The sequence below is a fragment of the Mustela nigripes genome, chromosome 9, assembly GCF_022355385.1.
Source record: "Mustela nigripes isolate SB6536 chromosome 9, MUSNIG.SB6536, whole genome shotgun sequence".
In the NCBI taxonomy this organism is placed as follows: domain Eukaryota; kingdom Metazoa; phylum Chordata; class Mammalia; order Carnivora; family Mustelidae; genus Mustela; species Mustela nigripes.
Genome location: NC_081565.1, coordinates 38929910 through 38951406, shown reverse-complemented (window position 1 = coordinate 38951406; position 21497 = coordinate 38929910).

Sequence of the window (21497 nt, the reverse complement as noted above, 5' to 3'; positions counted from 1 at the left end):
AAAACTACCCTCTTATTCTTTTAGCCTCAGCTTCTGTTCAGTTTAAATGCACTAGAATTCTGGTCCCTGCTGTGGGAACACAAGTGTCACTAAGTATCTTGGATCCATGTTTTAAATAAATGGTTTTATACCTGTAGCCTGAGTGTCCCTAGTATCTTCCATGCTTACGCACATCTGAGCAGCAAAAATAAAGAGTCTCTCTTGTTTGGATCCTTTCTTTTTATGATTTTCCAGGTGTACCTAATTAAGTAATCATCATGCAGGCAAGAATCTCCAGTGAATTCATTGACTCCAGATAGGAAAGAACGTTTTCCTAATAACAATGATTGTAATCCTCTTCTAAACAAAATGGTCATAATTATGAATTAGGGATAAAAGTGAGGAACAAGAGAGTACATTATAATGAAAATACTTAATGTGAATGTCAGAGAGGATTTACCTCGCTGAAGATAATGGACTGTCTGTGTGCAAGATGTTGAAGTGTTTTTCATAAGACCTGTTGTTATGGCTTCTCAGTAATGTAAACTGGTACTTATTCATCTTGGAAATAACAGTGAAACCTAACTGAGGACTGTAGAGTAAATGACTAGCTGACAGTCACTTAGAATTCCTGCTAAAGGCAGGTCTTTATCAGTTTGCCTGCTGGAAATGTCTTATACAGGTGACCCTTAAACAACATGGGGGTAGAGGGGTCGGAGGATATGTGTTCAGACCCACCTCACTCTCCACAGTTGAAAGTTCACACACATACACACACATACACACAAAGCACAACCAATCACATCTCCTCCTTAAAATTTTTCCCCGTTTGGTTTTCAGTCACGCTCTTCCATTTTCTGCCTGTCACAATGGCTGCATGTCTTCATTTCGTGTTGTTTCTTCTCCCTCATCTACCAGATCTCTTCACAACAATGTGTAATGGAAACTGTTGCAAGAGTTTATAGCACTGGAGACTATACAGAAAAAAAAAAAAAAAAAAACTTGAAAACTAGCATTAATTGATGGAATTATTTTAATTGGAGAATTTAATATGATCTCATTCATGATACGTGAAGAAAAACTGGAATATAAATCATTTGTATGATACAATTATAATGTTCATAGAATATAGATGTGTTAAAAACAAGGCCTGGCTGACTGGTACTCAGGAGGAGCTCCCCACCTCCCATACTAGGACACTGAACTGGGTGAGTTGTTATACCCAATCTCTAAACCTCCTTCCTTCTAACTCGTATGTGATTATTCATATTGCTTACATGCAGTCTTAGATTCAGAACCTTATTGATTTGTTTATATTATTTTGTTTTTATTGTTTCTCTCTGTTAAAAGGAAATAACAGGTGAAAGTGGGAAGGATCCCATTAGCTCTAAGAAGAAGTGCAGCCATTTTGACAGTCATTAGTCTGTAAAGAGTTTCCTATCTGCCTCTAAGATTGGATGTGTATTGTGGGTACAGAAAACCACTGGAGAAAGAAATTAACCACAGTGTGCCAAGATGAAATAGGATCTAGGAGATGTGATTGATTGTGTCAAGTACTACTGATAAGTCAGATAAGAAGAGGCCTTAGAACTGACCTTTGGACATAGCAGTATGATGGTTAGATGATGGCCTTGACAAGAGCTGTTTCAGGGGAACCATGTAAAGCTCAAACGAAGTTTGTTCAATAGAGAATGGGAAAGGAGGAATTACAGACCACAGGTATACAGAGCTACTGTAAGGAGCTTTCTTAGAGGGGTAAAGAGAAATGAGCAAGATTTGGAGATGCATGTGAGATCAAGAAAAAAATAATATAAAATGGAAAAATTAATGGCATGTTCTTAGGCTGACAGGAATGACCCCCAAAAAGAAGACCTTTGAAAACTGAAGAAAGAAAGGATACAGTTGTTAGCCAAGTGTCGGTAAGGGAGAGATGATGCATTCTGGTGCATGAGGGGAAGAACTGAGAGCAGCTGAGAGCATAGACAATTCTCCCCTAACAACAGAAGTGAGGAAGAGTATGTAGTACAGACATAGGAAAGTTAATCTTCTAGAAGTGAGGCTAATTGCTAATGAATGAAGAGGCAAGTTCATTATCTGATAGAGAGTGAAGGCACAAAAGAATAATTTAAGAGAGTAGAAGAGAAAATGGACTGGGCTGCCTGGGTGGCTCAGTGGGTTAAGCCTCTGCCTTCAGCTCAGGTCATGATCTTAGGTCATGATCTCAGCCTGATGTGGGACTCAATCCAGGATTGAGTCCCACATCAGGCTCCCTGGAGCCTGCTTCCTCCTCTCTCTCTCTCTCTACTTGTGATCTCTCTTTGTCAAATAAATAAAATCTTTTAAAAAAGATAAAAAATAGAAAAAGAAAATGGACTAAGGAAATGTCAGATAGTTATTGTTGTGTTCTGTTATTTGCTTTGTTTTCCTCTTTTGTGATATTTAAATGAGAACAGGCCAATTCTACCAAGACTGATATTTGAAAAAGAATTTTTAAAAAATGGAAGAAAAAAAGAAAAAGTGCTTTCCGTATATTCTACTTAGGTTTCCTTCATGTCTGTGAACATCATTTGAATTCTCCCTAAGGTACAGTAGGACTGGATGTTGTAGATTTTAATTATTCGTTCAGATAGCAGGAAAAAAATATATACTATTAAGGGAGCTAATAATGTGGGCAGTCAAAACTGAAGAGATACATTTCTGCTTTCTGTCTCTCTAATTCTGCCTAGAGAGAGTTTTAAGCTTAGTAGTTGTGGAAGCCAGTCCACAAGACGGGCTCATTCTCACCTCCTTGTATTCATATTTTTGTCTAGTTTCTTCCTACATTGAATCAGGATGGGTCTGTGTGACCAACAGATATGGTAGAAGTTTGATTTCCAAGGCTAGACCACAAAAGGTATTACAGTTTCTTTTTTGGCTCTTTGGATTGCTCACTCTGGGGGAAGCCTATCATATGAGGGCATTTATGCAGCCCCAGAGAGGCCCACGGGAAAAGGCACTGAAGCCTCTAAGTAAGCCTGACCACCAATACACCAACATTGCAACTGGCACCTAAAAGTGGATCCTTCCACTCTCTGCAAACATTCAGGTGGCTTCAGCCCCAGTAGAGGCCCTGAGCCAAACTTCCCCACCAAGTCCCTTTCAAACTCCTGACCCAGGGAAACTGTGGGAGATATGAAATTATTTTGCTTGGGTTAAGAAACTAATATTTGGAAGATCTGCTACTAAGCACCAGATAACTAATAAAGGAAAATTTATGCCACTGGAGAGATACATGACTTGGTGAGATTTCATGGTAATGAAAACTCCTATAGCTCCCTGATTTTCTCTTCTCTTCAGACTGCATGCATTCCTGGTAAGAGTCTGTTGGAATTTGGCTCCAAATGGGGTGCTCTCCCTTTCTCTTAAATTCTCACAATATTTTCCATCTCACATTTATTTTATAGCTAACTCTAGGTTAAAGAGAGCATTGTCTTAATCCTTTTAGCATGAATTCTGCATCTTAAAATACATTTAAAAAGCCATGCTGAAATCAAAGTAAACATACCAAGTAGACTATAAAGTTAAAGAATGCTAAATAGCCACCATATAAAAATGATCCATCATTACCTTAGGAAATCAGAAATAGTGAGAATATAAGATACAGATATATTTTTAAAATAGCAAGCTATATAAGCAATATGCAAAGAGAGACATAAATAAGATCACTTTGACTGAAAGTCTCAGATTGTCAAAAATAGGGAATGAGCTGATAAAATCACACACTTTCCCAATTGCCAATACACTCCAGGGAGACCACCTGCTGAACAAAGATAAGTCATAAAAGGAAAAGCAAAGGTATTAGATAAATTGAAGAGTATTAAAGCAAAACACAAAATGAGTTATAGCACTATTTTCAAGAAATCTAAGAAATATTTTCATTTCATACAGAACTTCATCTTGTTTATATTTTAAGATTACCTGTCTTGATGTCTTCATCATTTTCTTCCATTTTTTACCATGAGAGTTTCTAAATACTATTCATTCAATCAATAAATATTTATTGAGCACCTACTATATGCCAGCACTATTGTAAGCACTTGAATCAGAACAATGAATAAGAAAGATAGCTTCCTCCTTCTTGGAGCTTAAAACTAGTACAGATAAAATTAATAAATAGGCATATCACATCAGATGAGTATTAAGTGCTATGAAGAGAAACTGAAAAGGGAAGGTGATATGTAGTCAAGATGGATGGTTTTGATGCAGGCTAGCGGGGTCCAAGAACCCAGAAGAGGTCCCAGAGACCTCTTTGGCCAAGAGGGTCTTTGGCCTCACATAGGATAGAAATCAAACACAAGCTGAGAGGAAGTCAGAGCAGTTTATTGAAGACATAGAGCAAATACAGACTGTCTGAGAGACTCAGAAGGGAAAGGAGAGAGAGTCTTGTCCTTGCTTGGGGTCCTGGGTTTTTATTGAGTATTGTGCTCTCTTCAGGCATCCAGGAAAAAAGAGGAGTGTTTAGGTGTTCTCCATAAGTCACTCATGCTGTGGAGCCTAGGGTCTTAGTGAGTCGATGGTCCTGGAAAATATTCATGATGACCCCACCAGGTCACTCCTTAGATGTTACCTATTGTGCTGGAAGACTCCAAAGAATTCATTAACTCCTTGATCTTTACCAGGAGCATATCCATTCATTATCTGTTCTATAAGGCAGGTGCAAGGTGAGGTGTGTGTCCTAGCAAGAATAGAAGCAGGAAAAGGAGCAAAAAAGCAGTTTTTCATTGGGTCTCTTTAGTTTCCCTGTCTCATTCTATTTAAGAGAACATGGTCAAAGTTTAACAAAGTCAGTTACTATTAAATGTAAAATAGATTCAAATTTGATTCTTAACACTTGAGTGCATAAACTCTCTTTCCCCATGTTCCAAATTGAGTTCAATTTGTCTTTGAGGACTTCCTTAACTCCACCCTCTCCTTGAATGTTTAATAAGAAATTCAATCAGTCATTTTGCAGGAGACTCTTTTGCTTTCTTAAGGTCATTTAGGACTCCAAACATAATAACTTTGGAAAGCTTAAAGGAAGACCACAGATCTATGTGTGATGGCACCCACAAAGATCTTCATTGTCCAAGGCTACATGGGCCATTCAAAGGCATACAGTGTTGATGCTCTAGACCAGCTTTCTCATTACTATGATTCTCAAGACTCCATTACTTATTCTTCAGTTCCTAGTCATCCAAATGCCCCCTTAAATGTGCCTACCCCTCTGGGTGGAGTCCATATCTGTCTTTAACCTCAAAGCATTCAATTTGTAAGACTTAAGAGGATCCATACATCCTCAGGGTCACCTCTCTCCTTTTTTAAAAACTCAGTCCTACAAGTCTCAGTTCAGATTTTATCTCCTGAAACTTCTTCTTCCAAGAGAGTAAGAGAAAAAGAAGCAAAGAATTCCTGTCATTCCTTCCTGATAAGCCCAGAGGAAGTTACTAGAGCAAATTTTTCAATGAAGTTGTCTGCCACAGATACAAGAATAAAGAGGGACTAAATCAGTTTCCTCTAGTTTTTATAGAGTTACACTTGTCAGAAATCAAGATTTGACTACTAGACATCACAACGTATTTGCAGCAAGATAGAATAGGCTGGAGGAAGATTGGGACATAGCACTAAACTTACATATTTGGAGTCAGTGAAACACAATTTGGGTTACAAGGCCTGTTGTAATCAGTACAGAAATTTCTGTTCTTCCTTAAGGTAAATATTTGAAAATAGGGAATGAAATGAAATATCAAAAAGTTTTAATATTCTGAGTCAGTAGAGCAAAGATGTTTGGATGCCCAGACAGCCAAATAGATGGTCTCTTCAGGTATGATCAGAAGGAACCATGACCAGAAACACTGGGCTTTGGATCAGGAAGAAGACTGCTAGTCTAAGGGAAAGAAATTCATAATAACAAGATTATTGGTTTCTAAATAAGCTCTTGGCAAAAAATAAAACAAGCAAATAAATGTAGATTGTTTTACAATTCAATATAGATTGAATGCAAAATAGAATATGGTTAGGGCTTAAATATTCTAGATAAAGTAGATAAAGGCAAAACATCCTATCTCATGGAATGAGTCAAGAATACCCTTTATAGGGGAAACCTATAAGCCCCAAGTTACCAAGTGTAGAAACATACTCCACCATTCTCTCAACATACCACAGAGAAGCCAGGTGAGGACTTGATGAGGCTGGAGGTAATAGCCATGCAGTTGTACTCCAGGGAAGGGCCCCGTTCTCTCTTCCATACCTCCTTATAGTGCAAGTTTGTGCATAGTCTTGGAAGAGAGGTATAAAAAGGAAAGTACCTAGGTACTATAGAGTCTATAAATGCCAGTGCATTTGTCTGAGTTGTCTGAGAAATTGTATTTAAGTCACTAAATCGATATTCTTCAACCACTTTTTATTATTGCCCCACCCCAAAGACCCTTTTGTAGACTTTGCTCCTAATAACATCCCTGCTGAAATGCTAATATACAATATACTATAGATCTGTGTGCTTCTATGTATATATTTATGATTTATGCTTAAAAAGAAGAAGATTTTTCTCAGTATCCACCTTCCAAGAACCAATTTTTACCCCCGTGGGGGTGTATCACCACACTGCATGTACAGAATGCATGTACCAGAGAAAGGAAGGAAGTCTTACCATCTGAATGTAAGTTTGAGTACAATTCCTTCCATGAAGGAAATGTGTCCTTGCTCAATGTCCACCTGTGATGGGACAACCTGAGTTTTTAGGGTCATGCATACAATAATCCTGCTTTTCTTCTCTATTGTTTGTCAAATCAATGAATAAGTAAAGCACTCAGTCTTAAAAACTTAGCAATAAAAGCCAAATTGCTGATTTTGTGTTATTATGGTGGTTATTATGTTATTATTATTTTGTGTTCTTGCCTATCTAGTAGTGGTCATAAAATATTTTAACAACTGCTCTTATGACATGGATGTTACAATTTCTAATTAAGTTAAACAGACACCTAGCTTGTGACATACAACAATTCCATTTTTAGATATATTCCTAAGAAAACTCTATCATGAATTAGAATGTTCAAACCAATTTTATTAGTAGTTCCAAACTGAAAACAGCCCAAATATCTGTCACATATTCTCTAGCATATTCATGGGATAGAACATTATTCTTCCATCCATTAATAAAAAACAACTACTGATGAGGATAAACCTATGTCAAAAACATTACAGTGAGCAAAAGAAGCAAGGCACAAAAGATTCATGGTGTATGATATATGGATGAGTCATTCAGAATATATGATGTACGATTCCAGTTATATGAAGTTCAAGCCTAAGAAACACTAATCGACGTAAAAAAATCAGGATAATGATTGCCTAGGGCAGGGGGTGGATTGATAGAAAAGGGCAAGAGGAACCTCTGTTAGGTGATGAAAATATTCTATATCTTGATGTCAACATTTGTCAAGCTATGAACTTAAGATTTGTGCATTTTACTGTATATAAATTGAACCACATAGATAAAAAGATACTGCCACCAAAGATACTGCCACAAAGTTATCAGCAAATGTCATGGCAACTTTCATGGTGGAATCCATTTTTAGTTAAAAAGTAACTTTTTCTGCCAAGAGGAAAATACTCTATAATTGCTATTGCCACAATATAGCAGAAGATGCTGAGAGAGTAGTCCAGAGTGCTCCAGATAGAAAGTTGTCAAGCAGACTGACAAAAGATATTCCTGACTTAAAAAGACACCTTTGTACACAAGATCAGCAACAGCCTGTGCACAAAGTGAACTTTGAACATTTAGAGCCTACATAAAAGGACTATGTGAAATCACATTTGGGGTTGTGAAATGAGGATATATCCCAACACAAATGGTAAGTGACCAGATCTCACAGGACTCAGAACAAAAGGGTCAATTCAATGCATGCAATGAAAGAAAAATGGAGGTTCAGCCTTATCTTGACCAAGGATTATGATTTTAACCCAACATGTTGAAGAGAATCATTGTTTCCTTCATAGCAAAAAGCCAGGAACTCATGAATAAATTTATGTTCGTATGAATAAAATTACACAAAACATAAAATGTACATAATAAAAGCATCATTTTCCTTACATTCTTCTGAATGGGTTCAATCCATTTCAATGAATATATTAAGTAATATCTACAGTGAAAGAACCTCTTCAGATGTTATTGCAGACCTTCCCGGACTGAGTGCATTCTACCTATTAATTCTACCTGATTTTGCTAAAGATTATTCTTTAAAGCACAAAGCATAGCACTTCCTCCATGAAATCCATACAGGCCTGAGCACTGGAGCAAGACTGATCCAAAGGGAAGGTAGACCATAGAGCAAAGAGAATGAAGGAGCTGGGGGGTGATTTCTAATTTACTGAAGCCCTGCTTAGCTCTATACCTATTTAGGTATTAATAACAAAATCAGATTCAGGCCAGAATGTGTTTTGTTAGCATGTTACAAGTGAAAGAAAATAAAACAGAGAAAGAAAAACAGCATATATGTCTACTGCTTTATAGTAAAAGAGGAAGCCATTTGAATCATGCATAAATATGGTAATCTTTTAAGGAATATATTGAATGTGTGCACGTGACTTAACACTTCCGCCTTGATTTTATTCTTTTCTTAGGGAGCATAAAATGAGCTGCATCATTTTCTTGGGTAACAGACTTTCTCAGCCTTGGTCTATTGAGCAAAGTTGAGATTTTCAAGGCTTTGAGGATCACAAACATTTTAAGATCTACCTAATCAGTTGATTGATCTTAAGCTGGCCAGGTTCACTTGAAAATAACTATTATGGTTAAAGAAAGCAAATAAATATTAGAGATACTTGGTGACCATTCTTCCCATTGCAGATACCAAGGAAAGTTTTATCTAGGACAACAGTTGTCTGTTTTTTCATTACATCCTAAGGAACATTTTCAGTGAATCCTTCAAATGGGGCCACTGCTGTTTGGGATGCTATTTAAAGGATTCATATATTAATAAGCAAAAGATAAGTAGGTAAATGCATTATAAATTTGGGGGCCAGATAGACAAACTCTTTTAATTTGACCCTATTTAGCTGTGGGACTTTGGGCAATTTATATCAGCTTAGTTTACTCATCCATAAAATTAAATAAAAATAATCATCCTCACATACAGATAACCCTGAAGAATACATAGGATAACATACCAAAAATACCTACCATGTATTTAGGCCTAGAACATGGTAATTTCCTGTTTTAGTTTCCACTGGTTGCCTGAACCACCACCATAGTACTAAACCTGGTGGCTTAAAATAATACAAGTTTTTTTTTTTTTTCCCCCACAGTTCTGGAAGCCAAAGATTCAACATCATTGTCAGTGGGCCAAAATCAAGGTGCTGGCAGGACGACACTGGCTCTGCAGGTCTAGAAAGAATCTGCTCCTGGCTTCCTCCAGCTTCTCCTGGTTTCCAACATTCTTCTGCTAGTGTTCACATCACTCCCATCTCTGCCTTATTGTCACAAAGACTAATTTTCTCTGAGTATCTCCTTTCTGACACTCTCACAGACAATTTTGATGATATTAAGGCTCACCCAGATAACCCAAGATGATCTACTCATCTCAGTATTCCTATTCGAATCTGAAAAGACCCTTTTTTTCCAGATAAAATGACATTTATAGGCCCTAGAGATTAGGATAAGGACCTCTATTTTTATTAACATATAATGTATTATTTGCCCCAGGGGTACAGGTCCTTGAATACTCAGGCTTACACACTTCCCATCATTCACCATATCAAATACCATCCCCAATCCATAACTCAACCACCCTCTCCATAACCCCACTACCCCCAGCAACGCTCAGTTTATTTTATGAGATTAAGAGTCCCTTATGGTTTGTCTCCTTCCCAATCCCATCTTGTTTCATTTTTCCTTCCTTATCCCCCAACCCCCCCCCCCAACATTGCCTCTTAATTTCTTAGGATATATATCAGGGAGATCATATGATAATTGTCTTTCTCTGATTGACTTATTTCACTCAGCATAATACCCTCTAGTTCCAACCATGTCATTGCAAATGGCAAGATTTCATTTCTTTTGATGGCTGCATAGTATTCCATTGTGTATATATACCACACCTTCTTTAGCCATTCATCTGTTGATGGACATCTAAGTTCTTTCCATAGTTTGGCTATTGTGGACATTGCTGCTATAAACATTCAGGTGCACGTGCCCCTTCGGATCACTATGTTTGTATCTTTAGGGTAAATACCCAGTAGTGCAATTGCTGAGTCATAGGGTAGTTCTATTTTCAACTTTTTGAGGAACCTCCATGATGTTTTCCAGAGTGGCTGCACCAGCTTGCATTCCCACCAACAGTGAAGGAGGGTTCCCCTTTCTCCGCATCCTCACCAGCATCTGTCATTTGCTGACTTGTTAATTTTAGCCATTCTGACTGATGTGAAGTTGTATCTCATTATGGTTTTGATTTGTATTTTCCTGATGCTGAGTGATGTGGTGTACTTTTTCATGTGTCTGTTGGCCATCTGGATGTCTTCTTTATAGAAATGTCCTCTGCCCATTTCTTGATTGGATTCTTTGTTCTTTAGATGTTAAATTTGATAAGTTTTTTATAGATTTTGGATACTAGCCCTTTATCTGATATGTTGTTTGCAAATATCTTCTCCCATTCTGTCAGTTGTCTTTTGGTTTTGTCGACTTTTTTATTTTTTTTGCTGTGCAAAAGCTTTTGATCTTGATGAAGTCCCAATAGTTCATTTTTGCCCTTGTTTCCCTTGCCTTTGGCGATGTTACTAGGAAAAAGTTGCTGCGGCTGAGTTCGAAGAGGTTGCTGCCTGTGTTCTCAAGAATTTTGATGGATTCCTGTCTCACATTCACTTCTTTCATCCATTTGGAATCTATTTTTGTGTGTGGTGTAAGAAAATGGTCCAGTTTCATTTTTCTGCATGTGGCTGTCCAATTTTCCCAACACCATTTGTTGAAGAGGCTGTCTTTTTTCCATGGGACATTCTTTCCTGCTTTGTCAAAGATTAGTTGACAATAGAGTTGAGGGTCTATTTCTAGGCTCTCTATCCTGTTCCACTGATCTACGTGTCTGATTTTATGCCAATACCATACTGTCTTGATGATGACAGCTTTGTGATAGAGCTTGAAGTCTGGAATTGTGAAGCCACCAACTTTGGCTTTCTTTTTCAATATTCCTCTGGTTATTCGAGGTCTTTTCTGGTTCCACATAAATTTTAGGATTATTTGTTCAATTTCTTTGAAAAAAAAAAACTGATGGTATTATGATAGAGATTGCATTAAACATGTAGATTGCTTTAGGTAGCATAGACATTTTCATAACATTTGTTCTTCCAATCCATGAGCATGGAACGTTTTCCATTTCTTTGTGTCTTCCTCAATTTCTTTCATGAGTACTTTATAGTTTTCTGAGTATAGATTCTTTGCCTCTTTGGTTAGGTTTATTCCTAGGTATCTTATGGTTTGGGGTACAATTGTAAATGAGATCAACTCCTTAATGTCTCTTTCTTCTGTCTTGTTGTGGTGTATAGAAATGCAACTGATTTCTGTGAGTTTATTTTGTATCCTGACAATTTACTGAATTCCTGTGTAAGTTCTAGCAGTTTTGGAGTGGAGTCTTTTGGGTTTTCCACATAAAGTATCATATTATCTGCAAAAAGTGAGAGTTTGACTTATTCTTTGCCAACAGAGGCCTTTAATTTCTTTTTGTTGTATAATTGCTGAGACTAGGACTTATAGTACTATTTTGAATAGCAGTGGTGATGGTGGACATCCCTCCTTGTTCCTGATCTTAGTGGAAAGGCTCTCAGGTTTTCCCCATTAAGAATGAAATTCGCTGTGGTTTTTTCATAAATAGCTTTGGTGATATTGAGGAATGTACCCTCTATCCTTACACTTTGAATAGTTTTGATCAAGAAAGGATGCTGTACTTTGTCAAATGCTTTTACAGCATCTATTGAGAGTATCATATGGTTCTTGTTCTTTCTTTTATTAATGTGTAGTATCACATTGGTTGATTTGCGGATGTTGATCCAAAACTTGCAGGCCAGGAATAAATCCCACTTGGTGGGATTCCTTTAAATAATCCTTTTAATATGGTGAATAAGCCTTTTAATGAACTATTGAATCCTACTGGATAGTATTTTGGTGAGAATTTTGCATCTGTGTTCATCAAAGATATTAGTCTGTAATTCTCTTCTTTGATAGGGTCTTTGTCTGGTTTTAGGATCAAGGTAATGCTGGCCTTATAAAACGAGTTTGACAGTTTTCCTTCCATTTCTATTTTTTTGGAACAGTTTCAGGAGAATCGGTATTAATTCTTCTTTAAATGTTTGGTAGAATTCCCATGGAAGCCGTCTGGCCATCTGACCCCATCTGGCCCTTCACTAAGGCTAAGAATAATCAAATCTTATTTTGGGGAAGATTTTTTATTACTTCTTCAACCTCCTTATGGTTATGGGTCTGCTCGGGTTTTCTATTTCTTCCTGGTTCAGTTTTAGTACTTTATATGTCTCTAGGAATGCATCCATTTCTTCCAGATTGTCCAATTTGCTGGTGTATAGTTGATCATAATATGTTCTTATAATTATTTGTATTTCCTTGGTGTTGGCTATGATCTCTCCTCTATCATTCATGATTTTATGTATTTGGGTCCTTTCTCTTTTCTTTTTGATAAGTCTGGCCAGGGTTTATCCATCTTATAAATTCTTTCAAAAAAACAGCTCCTAGTTTTGTTGATCTGTTCTATTGTTTGTTTTGTTTTGTTTTGTTTTATTTGTTTGTTTTTTTGTTGTTTTTTTTGTTTGTTTCCATTTCATTGATTTCTGCTCTGACTTTCTTATTTCTCTTCTCCTGTTGGGTTTAGGCTTTCTTTGTTGTTCTTTCTCCAGCTCCTTTAGGTGTAGGGTTAGGTTGTGTACCTGAGAACTTGCTTGTTTCTTGAGAAAGGCTTATAGCACTATACTTTTCTCTCATGATTGCCTTTGCTGTGTCTCACAGATTTGTACAGTTGTGTTTTCATTATCATTTGTTTCCACGAATTTTTTCAGTTCTTCTTTAATTTCCTGGTTGACCCATTCATTCTTTAGTAGGATGTTTTTTAGCCTCCATATATTTGAGTTCTTTCCAACTTTCCTCTTGTGATTGAGTTCTAGCTTCAAAGAATTGTGGTCTGAAAATATGCAGGGAATAATTCCAATTTTTTGGTACCAGTTGAGACCTGATCTGTGACCCAGAATGTGATCTATGTGCACTAGAGAAGAATGTGTATTCTGTTGCTTTGGGATGGAATGTTCTGAATATATCTGTGATGTTCATCTGGTCCAGTGTATCATTTAAGGCCTTTATTTACTTGTTGATCTTTTGCTTGGATGATCTGTCCATTTCAGTGAGGGGGGGGTGTTAAAGTCCCCTACTATTATTGTGTTATTGTTGGTGTGTTGCTTTGTTATTAATTGGTTTATATAGTTGGCTGCTCCCATGTTAGGGGCATAGATATTTACAATTGCTATATCTTCTTGTTGGACAGACCCTTTGAGTATGATATAGTGTCCTTCCTCATCTCTTATTATAGTCTTTGGCTTAAAATCTAATTGATCTGATATAAGGATTGCCACCTCAGCTTTCTTTTGATGTCCATTGGCATGGTAAATTATTTTCCACCCCCTCAATTTAAATGTGGAGGTGTCTTTGGGTCTAAAATGAGTTTCTTACAGACAGCATATTGATGGGTTTGATTTTTTCAATCCATTCTGATAAATGTGTCTTTTGACTGGGGGACAAGGACATATCTTTGATGGATTGAGGGTATTGTTCATCCTATCTCAGTGCTCAATAAAGGTTAAGAGGCTTTCTCTGTCATACATATGTGAGCATGAGGAGCAAGAACTTTATCCTCTTCACTCCTGAAGCCATATTCGTGGGACTGGTCTAGCAAGAGTGGGTGCAAAAAACACATTTCTTCACTAAGGTTAAGAATAATCAAAAGTTAAGGAAAACCTTAGAGATACTTTCTTCTCCAGCCATCAGAAATATTCTCTTAAGCAAAAGAGAACTATTAAGATTACTTTATCAAGAAGTAGGCACTCAACTAAATACAGCTTAAAGAGCAGTATTTCTTAAGTAATAATAGTATGTATATTTTCTGTAAAGTTTATATTTGTATAAAAATGTGGAACATTCACACATTCAGTTATTTGAATTTGGTGTCTGTTGAAAACAAAGCCAGGAAAATGTTGAGACTTTCAAAGTAGGCCACATATGTAAAATAAAATGTGGTAAAAGTACCTAGCTTGGCAGATGGCTCAGAGTGAAATCACAAAGTGGTGTGGTGAGACATTTAATTAAAAAAAAAAGCAATGATAAACTGTCAGCTAATACATTATTAATTGTGCTAAAAACTTCTTCTCACCAAAACATACTAAAAGGCAAAATCTTTTGCACAAAAATATATGTTAGAGTACTTTCCTTTTCACATCCAAAGAGGAGGATTAAAGCAGTACATCAGAAATCTTAAATATTACCCTTTCATAACCCATCTACATAATAATTCGTAAGGTTTTTATGCAAAAACAATTCTTCCTAAGATGACTGAAGTAGTGCTTACCTAATTAAAAGAAAAGATAAACTAGTATGATGAGGGAGCAGGAGGCTGGCTGAGAAGGGATCAGGGGCTGGCGCCTTGCACCCCCTCTCCACCACTCCCCTTGGTAATATGTGTGACATTTCACAGGCACCCCTGACTGCCCTAAAGAAGAGCAAATGGTTATCTTGCAGAGATCACAGTCCTGCAAGGCAGGAGTCTCTCTTGGTTTACAAATGTCTTTGAGATTTACAACAAAGAAGTTACCTTATCAATAGCCCAATTTCCAAAGACACATAACTCAGTTCCTCAAGCCCTAATGTCACCCTCCCCTCCATAAAAAACCGAAGGATACGGAGGTAGAAGGAAAAGTAAATAAAGTTAAATTTCTTCTAAAACCTAAATCTCACTAACAAGGATGCTTGATAGCAGGAATGTAACATTCCACCAGGAGACTCCCAATTGTCTTTATGTTAGTGCCTCATTAGAGGGAAAGTGGCCTTCGCTTGATAGTAGCCAGGCCTTCAATATCCTGACAGTCTTCTTTGCCCCAATAGCCCTTCTGAACACCCCTTTGTCCTCACCTACCCAACTCCTGTGTATATAACCAGACACTCCTCACAGGCCCGGGGCAGCAGCATCTCCGTCTGCCCACGGGTCCTGTCCCCGTGCTCTAATAAACCACCTTTTTGCACCAAAGACGTCTAAAGAATTCTTTCTTAGCCGTCGGCTCCGAACCTCACCCTATTGAACCTCACCTAGGTTCAAGAACGTCATCAAATAGGGATTCTCAACCTAAATTTTCCTTTATTCAAATGAAAAAGAGTGATGATGGAAAGTTGAATGAGAATTTCCTTCCATCTTTTGATAAATGCATTTTTTTCAATCAACAAATTCACATTTTAATGATATGCAATCAGTTCTTCTCACAGCTAATTCCTAAAATGTCCAAATCTTCAATGACACAAAATCTAGCCTAGCCTCAGTATATCAGACATGACCCTTTTAAAAACATTTACAGAACACTATGGTAGGTAAGTTTCAATGCTTTTCCCTCAGAACACTTAATGCTCCTGCTCTCATATACACTCCAGATTCACATACCCATCATTTTGTAACTGAACTCAAGGGGTTGCTTAGGTACATCAATGCCAAAATGAACACAACCCAAGGAAGTATTGAAAGTAAACAAGTTTTTATTATTTGTCACAAGTGAAGAGACAGGAAGATAGCTCCCAAAGTATTGTCCTTCCATGGGGTTTGTGCAGGAAGTTTTCATCAGTGTACCATGGGGTGGGGGCAGGGAGCTTACAAGGGTACTTTTGGTTCAATTGTGCATGTCCAGCACATCAACAAGCTAAGGCATACATTGTTGTTCAAAAATGGCAGGAAACTGCCCATAGGAGGAGATCTTTTTATTTTTTTAAAGATTTTATTTATTTATTTGACAGATAGAGATCACAAGTAGGCAGAGAAGCAGGCAGAGGGAGAGGAGGAAGCAGGCTCCCTGCTGAGCAGAGAGCCAGATGCTGGGCTCAATTCCAGGACCCTGGGATCATGACCTGAGACGAAGGCAGAGGCTTTAACCCACTGAGCCACCCAGGCGCCCCTAATTTTTTTATTTTTTATAAACATATATTTTTATCCCCAGGGGTACAGGTCTGTGAATCGCCAGGTTTACACACTTCACAGCACTCACCAAAGCACATACCCTCCCCAATGTCCATAACCCCACCCCCCTTCTCCCAACCCTCTTAATATTATAATAAAGTAAAGCTCAGGTTAGAACAACTGCATCCTAGCTAACAACTTGTGGTCTGAAGTGTTCACAGCTTCCAGCCCCATCTCCCAATGTCAGAACAGTTGGGTAGGTTTGTAAATTTGGAAAATCTCTCCTCTTGTACCTGGAGATCTATAGGCAAAATGGAGGTCTGCATGCCTTGAAAAAGTTGACCAGAAAGACTATTCCAAGATGTTGCTAGTCTTGCTAATACTGTAAACTAGGTTGCAATGTGAAGTTACTCCAATCAGAGGGCTGAAAGCTATCAGCAGAAGGGAGGGGAGGAAGGGACCACAGCAGGGAAGGAATGTGTTTTGTTTTGCAGAACTAGCCATTCCTAATAGCCCTTTCTATGAGCCAGTTTGGAGTTGACACCTGCCCAGAAGCCCCACAAGTTTTCTTAAAGTTACCTTTAGCCTATAATACTAAGATTCCCTCCTATGGGTGGAATTTTCTGCCCCTTTTTGAACATACGATGTTTGCACTAGCATGTTGACAGGCTAAGCATGTGCAACCAAACTAAAGTGCCTAAGGAAGAGAGTATGTGTAAGTTCCTTAATGCGCAAGCAAGCTCCCTGCCTCCACTGCTAATATGCTGAATGGAAGTCCCAAGGAGGCAGTGCCCTGAGAGCTAAACTCCTGATGTTGGTCACTGAGGGCAAAGGTCAAGAAAGAATTCTTGAGACCTTTTATGATGCAAAACTGTGCTTTTATCATGAGAAAGAATTGCACTTCTGATTGCAAAGAGAAACTCATTATATACTTCTCTAAGATTTAGGGGGAAGGGTAGAGATAATTGAGTCTCTAAAGGTAATCCTGCCTGCTGAGGAAGAGTTAAAAGATACTGGAGGTCTGGCTAGTGTCAGGATCAGGTTGCTTTTGGCCTCTAGTGAGACATTAACATTAAGGCAGCCTTGATTTCCTTGAGGAATGTCACACTCTGTATGTCTCAGGTATTTTTCAGCAGGCTATAATTTGTAAGGAAACTTAATTTTAGCTCTATTTCTCTTACCTTTGTTCTCCTCATCATCCCTGCCTCCTTACTTGTAACAAGTAATTAAAGTTGTTTCCAACACTTCCTTGGGTTGTGTTCAATTTGACGCATCTCATCTCCAGTGGCAAGCCCCAGGAATTTAGTTAGCTACTACATTTAAAGTACTCCCTGGTTCCATCACTTCCTCTGTATTTTAAGCTGCAGCCAGCTGCAAAGGCTGGGCCTTTGTTATGTCATCTTGCCACCCCCCTCAACACCTTGCTCGTTTTTTTGTGTGTGTTTTGTTTACTGTGCATTTGTTAGCCTTATTATTGCTTGAGCAAACAGAAAGATCTAGTTGGCCTTGGTAGTATACTCTGTTCCCTGTTTGTTAGCCTAAGGAGAAATGAGCTCAGCAGGTCTGATATCCCTTCCTTGCCTTAGGAAGGGTCAGGGATGTGAGGATTTTGTTGTTGTTGTTGTTGTTTTATGACTAAGCCTCTGGGTCTGCTTGCCAGGTAAAATACAAAATGCCCAGTTGACTTTTTACTTCATGTAAACAAGGAATACTATTTTAATGTATGTCCCAAGTATCATATAAGGCCCACTCAGATTCAACAACTATATTCATTGTTTATCTGAAATTCAAATTTCTCCATATGTCCTCTTATTTTTTCCTCTAAACTTGTCAACCTTATCTTGGTCACATGTCTTTCCCTCTTTGGTAGCTCAGATAGTAGCTCAGCAGGTCCATGGAAGAGAGCTACATGGAAGCATCCACTTGAAAAAAGGTATGGATAAGAAAGAACTTCTCTCTACCCCACCTAACATAACCATGAGAAGATTTCATTGTTTTTGATTTAGAAATATATCTGTTTTCTTACATACAATCACAGCTTTCATATGACTGGCATATTTTTATAATTAAGTTTATATTTTTCTGTTATAAATGTAATTCATGCTCATTAGAGAAAATTGAAAATTCAGAAATGTATGACGTCACTTTGTGCTCCTGCATAATAATACTATTCACAGTGATAATAATGCTATTCATAGTTTTAAGTTATTTATTTCATGATTGCATTTAATCCACACCACAGAAGTATAAGATAGCTCTATTACATAATCTACTTTTACTGAGGAAGCTAGAGCTCAGAGAATAATTTGTTAGAGAGGATGAAGCCAGTAAAGAGCAGAGAAAGGGTTTAAAACAAGATCTCACCAACTCTAGAGTCTACGCCATTGTGCTCCCTCAATGCTATTAACATGTTGTTATATTTCATCCCAGCATTCTTTCAAGGGCTATTCTGCATATTATTAATTATAATAAATATGCCATTTTCCAAAACAAAGGACTATTTAAAAACATTTCTCTAAGGAAGTGTAATTTTACCTATAGTAAAATGCCCCAGCCTCTGCCATGAAGCTTTCCTTTATTCTCTTGGCCACCCTGACCTTTCCTACTCAATATGGTTAATGTGCACATTTGGTTTTCCATGAATAACTCATTATTTCCCAGAAGGCACATATGATGGATATAATTCCCCACTCACACACAGAGCTGAACACAAAGCAATAGTCCTATTATTCTAATAGCCTCTAATTAAGTACCTCTATGGTGAGAGGCTCTTCACACACACACACATTCTCTGCAATCATCACAACAACCCTGCAAGATAAATATTATGTACATCATAAATATGAAGAAACTGAGTCTCAGAGATGTTACCAAGCACTCGGGGGCACAATCCTATCTCAAGGCAGAAGCTGCTCTGAGCATCTCCTGGCAGGGAGACCATGAGCTGACCCCTCATTGACCGAGGGAACTTGAGCAGGGCACAATCTGCACAACCATAGATGGCAGCTCTGCGTAATATGATGCTACCACTAAACAGCTGTGTTTATAGTCAAGTTCTCTGACACCAAAACACATATGTACCCACAAGGCTACACAATCTCTGACTCTCTGATTCCTCCTATTTCACAGTGAAGTCTGATATATAAATTTTGCAATATCTTTGGAGCTACAGTATCAGCATTCTTCTTACAATTCTCCCACCAGTTTCCAGCTCCTGCTCCAGACTTCCTGACAACACCATGCAACCCATGGCCACTGCAGCTCCCCACTTCTGCCTCTGAATCATATTGGGCTCAATGCCTCAGGAGGAAAAACATCTTAGTACCAGGGGTCCTCACATTAAATACTAATCAAGCCCATCGGTCACTGATTGAAGACATGGGGCTAATTTATTTCATGTGTTAAGGAATGCCAAAAAAGCTGGATATTGGACATATACCTTGATATTTTCATTGTCTCAGGGTTGTTTTTGTTGTTGTTGTTTTAATTTAAGAGACTCTTACAGTAACCCCATATGCAAATGAAAGAGGTCTGTGTAAATGAACAGTTACCATCTATAGGATAGGCTATGGCCAGACCTGCCTGAGGAACTACAGAATATATTGAATTGTGCAGCAAAAGTCGATTGGCTCACTGGATAGCCATGGTTATATGGTAATGAACAAAGCCCTTTCGCAAAGACATTCTTCCCTTTCCAGACTAGGTTACAGTATATAAAAATAAGCTCTCTCAAGATCACAGGATCATCTTACATGGTAAACTCTATACTCTTTGCCAATTCTCAAAATTTTAGCCATGGAGAACTAATCAAAAGTTTAGAAGTCATATCCACTTGTGCCATGATTTGTCTTTGATCTTATATTTATACAGAAATTCTTAGCATAAGTTGTTTGCTAGTGAGTTGCAAAATTAATTAATAGATCAAGCAAAGATCTGACATTGACATTGTTTTCATCGGTACTCAACTCTGATCCTGTTTTGGGGTCTTGCCCATCACACAGTATTTTACCTGGTTTGTATATCAAGCTTAATTTATTTAAGTTTGCTTATTAAGTTTTCTGTAAATGATGCACAAATGTATTTATGAGACATAATAAAATGTTCATATAGAATCATAACCTTTTTGAGTTAGAAGGGACTAATTTCTAAAACAGATGAGTGTGCCAGCCCTAGGGTATGTGGGGCCCTGAGGAAAAAAAAATTTTTTTAATTTCTTTTCAGCGTAACAGTATTCCTTGTTTTTGCACTGAATACTAAGAAAATATTTTTGTGGGGCACCCATCTATATAATTAGCTTGGTTAACATTTACTAGAAAACCTATGGAACCCTAAGAGTAGTAATTTATTGATGAAAATGTAGAACAATGAGTAGAGAAGAGTTATTTGTGTATTTATTCTTTTCCAGTCAGTGGATGTGAAGCTTCTACATAGTTAGCAAGCACTATCTCTTTCCCCTCAAATCCATAAATTCTTTTTTGCTCTGTATTGTGAACTATGCAGTTCCTGGCTAATTTTACATCTTCCCAACTTGAGAAAACTGCAGCAACAGTTATTACTCATAAGGCCATGGCTTTATAGAACAGCTTGTACTGAAATAATATAGAACTTAATGTCCCTGCAGTTCTATAATAACATTTATTTAATGCTAATTACATCTTTTCTCATGATGCTATGTTATCCACTGTGCTACCCATGAACATTGACTTCCATTGATTCACTCAGAAGTTATTCCTTTGCATTGTTGACAATGACCACAAATGTAAGTGCTGTGCAGATTAAACAGAAAAATGTGAATACTAATTCATTATATGATCATGTTGAATTTACCATTCAGAATCATATATATTAAAAATATAGCATAACACATCTTCTAATAATATATTCTCTTGAACTCTTTAGGTCTTGACCACTGCTTTCTTATAAGGTAGTTTATTTCCATCTTGACCACACCTCTGCTTTCCACACACAACCAACAGTGGAAAGACAGATAAAGGGCCCACAGGCAGAGAAATAAGTGGTTCCATTTACACAAGGAACACCTACTCTTTACTCAGCATGGAGTAGGACTGATCTGGGATGCAAGAGACGACATGAACTGAAAGATCTCTTTGTCTTTGAGGAGCAAAAGTCATGAAAGAAATAGGAAGAAATAGGCTCTAATACCACCAAAGAATGTGGCACGAAGACTACATGGGGTTTGGGTAATCATGAAGAGTGCCAGTGGCAGGGGGTGCATAGACAAAGGATGCCTGCTACTCTCAGCGGCTGTACGTTGGAAGCTGGATCAAGATTGGAACAGAGATAAGTAAG